Genomic DNA, 9,406 nt, shown 5'->3' with positions numbered 1-9,406 from the left:
TACTAGAGTCTGTTATACATAGTCTCATGTTGCAGGAAAGGCTAACAAGAAATTTATTTTTACTTTATACTATACTTATCACAATTTTTATCTCTTTTAAGGTTAATGTAAGCATTTGCAGGCATGGTGGTATGCATTGTATTTGTGAGAGAATGGATAGTTGCAAAGTTTCCGATTATTCTAAGAGAGGAAAGAGAGTATAGATCCTCTATAGTATGTTCGAGTTGAGCTGAATCCTCAAAAACATTTAATAACTCATGGATGCAATTATACACAATCTTGAAATTTGGCTCATTTGCAGTACTGCTTGATCTGCTAAAAATATTTCAAAATTTTATTGTTCAAATGTTTGACATAATATTTAAGGCCAATCAAAATTTTCACAATACATTTCATATGGAGAAGCCATATAAGTACAATGTCCATTAGAGCCCTTTCCCGAACTTGTAATGGAGCCAAACCGTACTTGTCTGTTGTTGACACTTTTGCTGTTCCAATAATCATCTGGTTGGCAGAAATGTTAACTCTGTTGAGAAAAAATTCACTTTTAATTTTTAGCTGTTTTTCAGGATTGCTATAAACCTTAGGAAAATTTATTGACACATTTCACAGTCCCTTTTACGGGTGTATGGGTTGTATGATAGTTTTGAATTCAGAGTGTGGAAATAATTGTGCACACAATGAGATTCATTTTATAGCATCTCAGTTTAATGCATGCGTGGTTTCCTATTTAGCTATAATGAAATTAACCACTATGGTTGCTTCTCAAGCGTGAGTTTTACATGTGACTGAATTTTGGAAAATCAGTCATATGGGTGCATTGACACCTAATGATCAACTTTATAGTGCAAATCTACTTTTTGATGGTTTTAAGCCATTCGCAATACCTTAAATTATAAGAAAATTCTTAATATTTTTAAAACTGTGCCCTGCTCTTATTAGCAACCCGCTAAACTTGAAGATTCTAATTTTTTCACATGCAGCCATGTGGGTGATTTTCCATAATTCTGTCACATATATTGTTAATTTTGATGCTATGCCTATATGTAGTAAGAGTATATACTAGCTGTTATAAAACAAGGAGCACAGAAGACATTGTATGTATATAGTAACACAGTTAAGCATCTTTACTACTAGTAAGGACTTATTACACAAAATTAATATAAAATTTTTGTGTAGCTGAAGTCAGTCATTATAGAATCACTCGTGTGCCATGATTGACACATTTTCACTGTTTTATTGTGACACATCATGAAATGAATATTTCATACGTACTTTTAAATTTGTTTCCATCTTGAACCACATAATTCTGGCTATGATTGTCAGTTACACCCAATCTTAAAGCACAAGTATTTGGACTAACCTTAAAGCAAGTTGGATATATTAGGAAGTTTTATACATAAGTTGTTTTGATGAATGAGCAAACATAATTCCTATTACAGTTGAAGGTTTGGAACCACTAGCTATACCTTCAAGAAGGAGCCACAGTTGGCATGTATCGTCCATGTACACCTCAACCAGGAAACTAATATACTACAAATGTATAAAGCTGCATGAATCCTATATATTCATCATTTGTACAAAAGGAATGTTTTCTTGGATCACTTTACGGAAAAGCCAACGACATTCACTACAAAAATGGATCGGATTTACATATATTTCCTTGTTTCAGGAAAGTCATGGAAAGACGGTCTTTCAAAGCCCTCTAACTTTCCATATATTTACATTGCACAGTAAACATAATTAAAGCTGTTAAGTTTTTAAATGTATGCAAGGCCATACCTATTTGAAAAGTTGTTGCTCGGACCCGACCGACCCTCTTTTTATAAAAGACCCCCAAAAAAACTCACGTGATTACCAATCACGTGATGTTGGCGGACTTGTAGCCGAAATGGCGGCTAATGCGTGGTTATCTGTTATAGCGAAGAAAGGAGCTGTTGCTCGTACAATTCGTCATCAACAATGGAATGACACGTTTGGAATGGGTTTTTAAAAATATGACCGTTTTTTTCCCGACCTACCGACCCTAAATTTTCCTTAAAAAATCCGAGCAACAATTTTTCAAATAGGTATGGCCCAATGGAAGTTATTTAGCTAAGAATTTATTAATACTGGTGAATGTGTGCACCACTGAGTGAGGCTGACTATGGATACAACTCGCGAACTAGACTGCTAGACGTCAACTTGCTGCCATGCCAGCGATTACTAGAGCAGCCGAACAGGACGCTCTGCATGGCCACTGTGACTTAGATCTAGTCTACCTATTTGGCTGTTATCACCAGGTTGTCTAGTTGAAGTCGTTGTCGCTATCACAGAGTATGTGCAAGGGGGTGTCATGTCGGCTCACGCTGTAAGTAGATTGCGACCGCGGTCAAACTTTTGACCGGGGAAAATTTCACCTTGACCCTTGACATGCAGCGTTTATCGTCTTTGACCTGTGACTTGAGCGTTTCTTGTCGAACATTTGACCTACACTTATTTCTCTATTTTCCTATACCCACCTGCGCTTGTAACCTAGTATAATACTTTCTTAGTGCGTGCTACCAGCAGCTGGAAGAGAAAAGTCATTATAATTACGGCGAGATGCCTGTTGGAGCTTTAAAACATCTTAGAGATCCTTACTTCTTGTGAGTTACGTATAATCCCGTAAACTTGATAATAGCTACGTATAGTTTTCGATTGTGGGTTTCGAACCTTCCGCATCGTCTTGACCCTTGACCCACTGTAAGAGCTATTTAGTGGCCTTGACCGTTGACTTAGAGTTTGACTGCGGTCGCAGATCTACCTACAGCAAGAGCCTGAGTGACACCCCCTTGTATGTGGCAGAGTAACTTTATAATATCCGCATTCGCAATAGCGCATTATTGCGCTAATACATCTTGACAACTTTTTCGATCAGTTCTTGTTCTCTCGTTTAGCCAAGGTTACAGCTGCTCAAAACAGCATTGCAATTTTAGAAGACCCTCAAGTCGAGTTTCATTTACTACGCAGCTGCCTTGGAAGCTGCAAGATCATTCATCTTTTGCGCACAGTGCCATTCTGTATATTGCACTCCTTTTTAGAACAGTTTGATTCTAATCTTAAATCTTGCCTAAGTTGCATAATACAATGTAGTCTTCCTAATGATTCTTGGTGCCAAGCCACTTTACCATTTCGCTTGGGGGGTCTGGGCTTGCGCTCATCCTTTTCTTCCACTGCTGCGGCCTTTTTGGGTTCATGTAATATACACTGTTAAAAATAAAGAGTAACCACCACTCTGCAGCTGAGAGTTCCCAGTGTAGGGAGGATTTAACATCCCATGGAGAGTAGCCAACACTCTGAAGAGAATAACCATTACTCTGAAGAGTAAGGGACACCACCTTCAGAGCATGTGTTACTCCCTAGTTACTCCTTTAGAGTAATGGTTACTCTCCAGGGGTGCATGTTAAATCCTCCCTACACTGGGAACTCCTTGAGAGTTGTGGTTACTCTTCATTTTAACAGTGTAGTGTTCGTCTCCTGGCTTCTCATCTTCTATCCCAGGACTTTCATGATCTAGTGTTTCCAAATGAAGAACATGCTGTTGCTACCTTTGAAAGGTTTACATCTGATATCTTTATTCCCTCTGCTACCCAGCAGGACTTACAGGCTCTGTTAGATCAAAATCAGTATGACTAACTATTTGCTTCTTTCAACATCTGAAACCGTGCTCGACTTACTGCTCTCTCTCACTCATCTGGTACTAGCAGTGGATGGCTCAAAGCTATTCCTCAAGTCTCCCTTGCTCTGGCTATTCCTGGTCCTGAGTTTGTTGTTGACCTTTGTTTGTGGCTCGGAATCCCTCTATTTCCACTTTCCCCATTATGTGTGTGTCTTACTTCCATTGACCAATTTGGTGACCATCTTCTAGAATGTTCTCATGGTCCTATGAGAATTCGTCGCCACGATGCTCTAGTTGGCATTGTTTGTCATGCTTTGTCCCAGAGTCACTCAGGAGTTTTGAAGGAACAACATGTTTCTTATGAAGATAATTCTCGCCCAGGTGATGTGTACCACCCTGACTTTCAGCATGGTCGTCCAGCTTATTTTGATGTGTCTGTTCGTAGCACTACCCAGCCTTCTCACATTTCTTTTTCTTCTTCTTGTGCTGGGGTAGCTGCTGCAGCAGGTGAGTTAGCCAAGGACCAGAGACATCAAGATGCTGTAGAGGAGGCAGGGTGTGACTGTCCCACTTGTTGTAGAAACTTTTGGTTTTTGGTCACCATTTGCGCTTCAGACCCTTCATACCATCGCTGAACGCACCACAGCCAGAAGTGATGCATCAACCAAACAGGCTCGTAAACATTTGTTACAACAACTTTCAGTTTCTTTATGGACGAACAATGCCCGTATGATTTTACGGTACTGGGCTTTGCAGTGCGAGGATTCTGATTTTCCTTTCCCCAAACCCCTGTTGTAATTAATTGTGTTTGTAGTTTAGTTGTAGAGTAATTTGTATTGTAACTAAATAAAAAAATAATAATAATAATCTAGGAAATATTCGTTTATTATAGTTTACGGAAGTTGTAAAAATTGGCAAAGAAGAAGTGGATGACGGTGACTACTATTATTATGATTATTATTATTACTGAGCAGTCAGCCCTGCTGGTGTGCTCAGATTTGCCCGAATACATGTAACACAATTACAATAATGATTGTAGTCCAGTTCTAAAAATGTCAGCATCTGCAACTTCAACAAGATCTACTGGTAAGGAGTTCCAATCATTAATTGTTCTTGAAAAATAACTATTTTGGTGTGCTGTGGTAGATACATGTGGTAAGATGTAGTGCAGTGGATGGTACTGTCTCGTGGATCGTGATGTTGGTAGGTAGTATGGAGGAATTGTAAGTGACAGCGGTAGTCTATGTCTACAGCTAGAGCAGTAAACGCTCAGGTTTAATGCTGAAGTAGCGTGATGGCGGCGCGCACGAATGGAAGAGAAAGATTGCAGCTTGCCGACCCGAGCTCGGACCCGAAATCCTGCCGTGGCCTTCAGCCTGACTATTGTGGCGCCGCTGTCACCTCTGTTTCCTGAGCCGGTTTCAGTACCGCTGTGCCGCCTTTTGACACCCAAGTACAATAGAGGCAAGCAGTAATTTGCGTTTGTTTGTTGGTTGATTTTACTGTAGCAACACCTTGAGCAACACAGATCGCGAGACTTTTGAACTATAGTTAACTGCAGTTTTAGCGAATGAATGAGGGTTATGTTTGAGGTAAGTTGTGTGTATGAGATTGCACGTACTCCTTTGCATTTCTTTTAGGGACTGATGAGATAAAGAATGAGCTAACCACATGAGAACTTTTAAAGTTTCAGGTTAGTGGTTATGCGGATTAATGTGATTATTGGTTGTTAGCGTGGACTGTATGTAAAGAAGTGTGTCTCCTCTTAAGTGTAACTTTGTGTATCTGTATCCTCTAATCCAATTCTTGATCCAAAAACCTGTATTGGATGTTAGTGTGGAACAGTGTTGGGCAAGTTACTTTGTAAAAGTAACTAGTTACATATTACATATTACTTGCAACAAAACTATTTATAGTTACAGTTATATATTACCGATAAAATAAAGTAACTGTAATAATATTACATATTATATTACTTTGTGTCCACAGCCTTAAGCTGTCACGTGTGAAACTACCACCTTATCACGTGACATGATTGCGGTGTTGGACAATGTGCAAATCTTGGTTATAAGTAAGAAGCTAGTGAATAAGCTTCATTCAGTAGGCCTCGTTACTTCGTTGTGGTTAGGCGTTACTCAGAGGATTACTATAACGAGATTAGTAACTTCGTTACTTTTAGTAATAATATTACGTCATATTAGACTCGTTACAGTAATTATATTACTTAGATAACGCGTTACGTTTGTAAGTAAAGTATCTTGCGTTATATTACCTGCTTTCATAGCGTATTTCGTTATATTACTTTGTTACCACGAAAGTAATAATATTATGTAACGCGTTACATAAGTAACGCGTTACTCCCAACACTGGTGTGGAATGTGTGTCTCCTCTAAGTGTAAATGATATGGTACTTTGTGGATCTGTATCCTGTAATCCAATTCTTGATCAAAAATCTGTAATAACACATACCCATGTAATAATACATGTAATGACACATACCCATGGCTCAAGTGTATTATCAACTTTAATGGTTAGGAGGGTGATCACAGAAGGTAGAGCTTGTATGAGGTCCTTACGACCAACCAGAGTATTTTAAAAGATATATAGTGTATTTGTTCTGCTTGACCTTGGCATTATTAGAAGTTTAGGACAGCATAATTGTTTGACATTTCTGATGCTGATGTATAGTTTTGCATAGTATTCACCATGCTGTAACATGTGGCTTGATTGCTTGTGGGTACAATGATATGAAAATAGCAGCTATCTGTACTATAATTCAACAAAATATTCGCAAGGTGGCTTCAAAATCTGAGCCTTTGCATGCACATCATAGTTTACTAGTGCTGAGCGATAGTAAAAATTTTACTATCACAATAGTTACTCATTAAATATCACGATAGTGAATACTATCCCGATAGTTTATGAAACGTTTTGCTCTTAACAAAGTCTTAGTTGTATAGCTATGATTTGCAGTCATATAGAAAGTTATTTTGCATGCACAGGACATTTGTTAATTAACTGCGTGGGCGGCCTATGAATATGGACTTTTGGTATAGCTTTTACAGGCCACTCCTTTGTAAGAAAGCTGGTAATACCAACTGTAAACAGTATAGAAGGGTTGTTAATACCATTTTAATGCAGATCTGAGCTTATCACAACTATCACGATAGTGATATCCCTACTATCGCGATAACGATAGTGATTTACTATTGCGATATATCGCACTATCGATACTATTGCTCAGCCCTATTGTTTACTACACATCAGATAAGTGTATCCCTGTTGCCATTAGCCTACACAAAAACGTAGCGCTACTGTGGTCCAGTGTTAAAGAGGCAGATAATTTAGGCTGCCTTTGTATAGTACTACTGTATGCAGTTCTATGCTTATGTATTCATACTCAGTTTATGTTTTATTAAAATTTTCAATCCCAAGAAAACCACAAGAATTTTACGAAGTAGGTAGATTTTCATGAAGATGGTCGCATTTACTAGGTTGATTATGGCAGCGAGGTATTGCTATAACAACATGCTATCAAAATACAAAAGGACTCCTAATTCACCACTTCATACAACTGTAAAATATTTTGTACTGGTATTGTGATGTATTTTTCTATTACCAGCAGTAGTTCACATGCGTATCTTCTTTTCAATAGCATTCTCTGCATTGGATCATTCAGCATGATTGTTCAGGTATTGATCCCTGCCCAAGACAAGCTGTTTTGGCATCTAGATCGATTATTTCCTGGTGAGTTTCTTGAATGATAATTCTATAGTAGAGTAATATATTTTTGTTAGATATGACTAGTAAAAGGATGCAACTTTAAGAGGTGGAACATTGTTTGGAAAAAGATAAAATACTGACAGGTATTTAATCGTACTGTACATTTTTTTGGCATCACATCTATTATTTTCCATTTGGAGTATGCAGAAAACGTTTGAGCAAGGAGTCTACCATTGATGAACACCCAAGACAGAACATTTTTTGTGCTTTGACTATGTTGCATTTTTGTGTATGGATGGATGACCTTTTGTTGATTTAAAATTGGAAGTATTTAAACCAATTAATACAGAATATAGGGGTGGGACGAGGGTTAAAAAGTGTGACATTTCCTCACATTTACTGTTTGGAAAAACGACCTTTCCTAGCCTTTAAGTGGTAAGGAAAGATCAAAAAGACGGCTGAATCTTTTCAGAAAAGTTGTGGAAATGTGATCATTCCTGATGAAAGGAAAGGTAAGATAATATTGTGGAAATCTGACATTTCCATACTTTTCCACAGTCTCTTAAAGGTAAGGAAATCAATTCTTTTTTTGTAGTGATTGCTACACTACTCATGATCTGATACAGCTACTGATAGAAGGTATTACAGCAATCACATCGTATAATGACAAGTTAAACATGTCTTTACTTGTACAATCATGTAATAGCCATATTTCTTATCATTATGTACTTTGGCATGAGCATGCATGCAGCCCACCTTCTGTGCTTTATGTGTTGTTAAGAAAGTCAGTGAGATATATTCTGCATGATGAAGATATATTAGTCAGTCTGTATTGCCTTACTATTTTAGTGTCACTCATACTGGTTGTGTTTGTATGTTATGGAATGATGATACCACAAGACAGTAACTTCTACTGTCATTAATGTTGCTGTTGTGATTAATTGCTGTGAAGAAAACTTCTAACCCTTCATCTATTTCCCATACATCTAATTGAAATATTTTTTTGTAGCTGGATTTTGCCTAAACCTCCCATCAGTAATTTCTTACAAAAGCCAGAAATATACCTTTCTATATAAGGATCTTGTTGATACAAGACAACAATTCCATTTATATTCCTATTCTTTCATGCACCAATGAATAATCTTATTTCTGTCATAAGATTACACCAATGAATTACCTTTTCTGCTTCAAATTTTTTTTCCGCTTGGAGCTGAATGATGTGGCTATCCAATGAAACACCAAAAAATTCCAATACAGTTAGGGACCCGCCGATTATGCTAGCATAATTTTGAACATAATAGGTATCTAAAAGCATTGAGCATAATGCCAGCATAATAGGTTAAATATTTGTACGATAGTGTAAACTCTTGCTGGAAAAATGACAATTGCAAAATAAGATCGATATACTCTAATAGAGCAGTCAGTAACTCTAATAGAACACTCATCAAACTGACTGTTCTACTATTAGAGTATATCGATCTTGTCTCTTACATGCAGGCATGCAGCAAGAATTTATTTTGTGTTCCAGCCGCTCATTTTTTTCTTTCTATATAGTGTTAAACTAGTAGCAAAGCATATGAACTAAGGCATGAACATTGAACATAATAGAGCATAATAGGTAAATATTGAGCATTAATTTAAGCATAATAGGTGAATTTTTGAGCAGTGCAGCATAGCATAATAGGTAAAATTATGAGCATAATCGGCGGGTCCCTAAATACAGTGGAACCTGAACTCCTTGGGACCAGGGGTGGTCCATAAGTCTGAAAAATTGATATCTCTGAAACTTTGTATTAATAGCCTTAAAATAGCATAAAGAACATTTTAAAATTTCAGTACTTTCAACTATGCCAATAAATCAGTCACTACTCTAATAGAGCAGTTATATTTCTGTAGTTTGGTTAACCGAGAACCTGGATAAGTGGGGTCCAGATAACTGAGGTTCCACTGTTACTTTTTGTAAATTATTGAAAACATTTTTTACATTTAAATCTATCACAATCCTAAGTGGGTTGTTCTATGGTCACACCAATGTTCTCAATT

General features: G+C 37.3%; 1 long non-coding RNA gene across 3 annotated transcripts; it reads left to right on the top strand.

The window, feature by feature from the left end:
• The first annotated feature begins 4,512 nt into the window (after window positions 1–4,512).
• On the top strand, window positions 4,513–7,703 carry LOC136255581 (uncharacterized). Of its 3 annotated transcripts, XR_010700973.1 has the most exons (8): window positions 4,513–4,726; window positions 4,787–4,843; window positions 4,894–5,104; window positions 5,149–5,232; window positions 5,281–5,333; window positions 7,296–7,387; window positions 7,438–7,506; window positions 7,564–7,703. It is a non-coding gene; the product is annotated as an uncharacterized lncRNA (long non-coding RNA). The 3 variants fall into 3 exon arrangements; XR_010700974.1 differs by having other exon boundaries at window positions 4,894–5,232; window positions 7,571–7,703; XR_010700972.1 differs by having other exon boundaries at window positions 4,894–5,232.
• Window positions 7,704–9,406: the final 1,703 nt, after the last annotated feature.

The sequence above is a fragment of the Dysidea avara genome, chromosome 5, assembly GCF_963678975.1.
Source record: "Dysidea avara chromosome 5, odDysAvar1.4, whole genome shotgun sequence".
Lineage (NCBI taxonomy): Eukaryota > Metazoa > Porifera > Demospongiae > Dictyoceratida > Dysideidae > Dysidea > Dysidea avara.
This window is presented reverse-complemented; position numbering and strand designations above follow the sequence as displayed.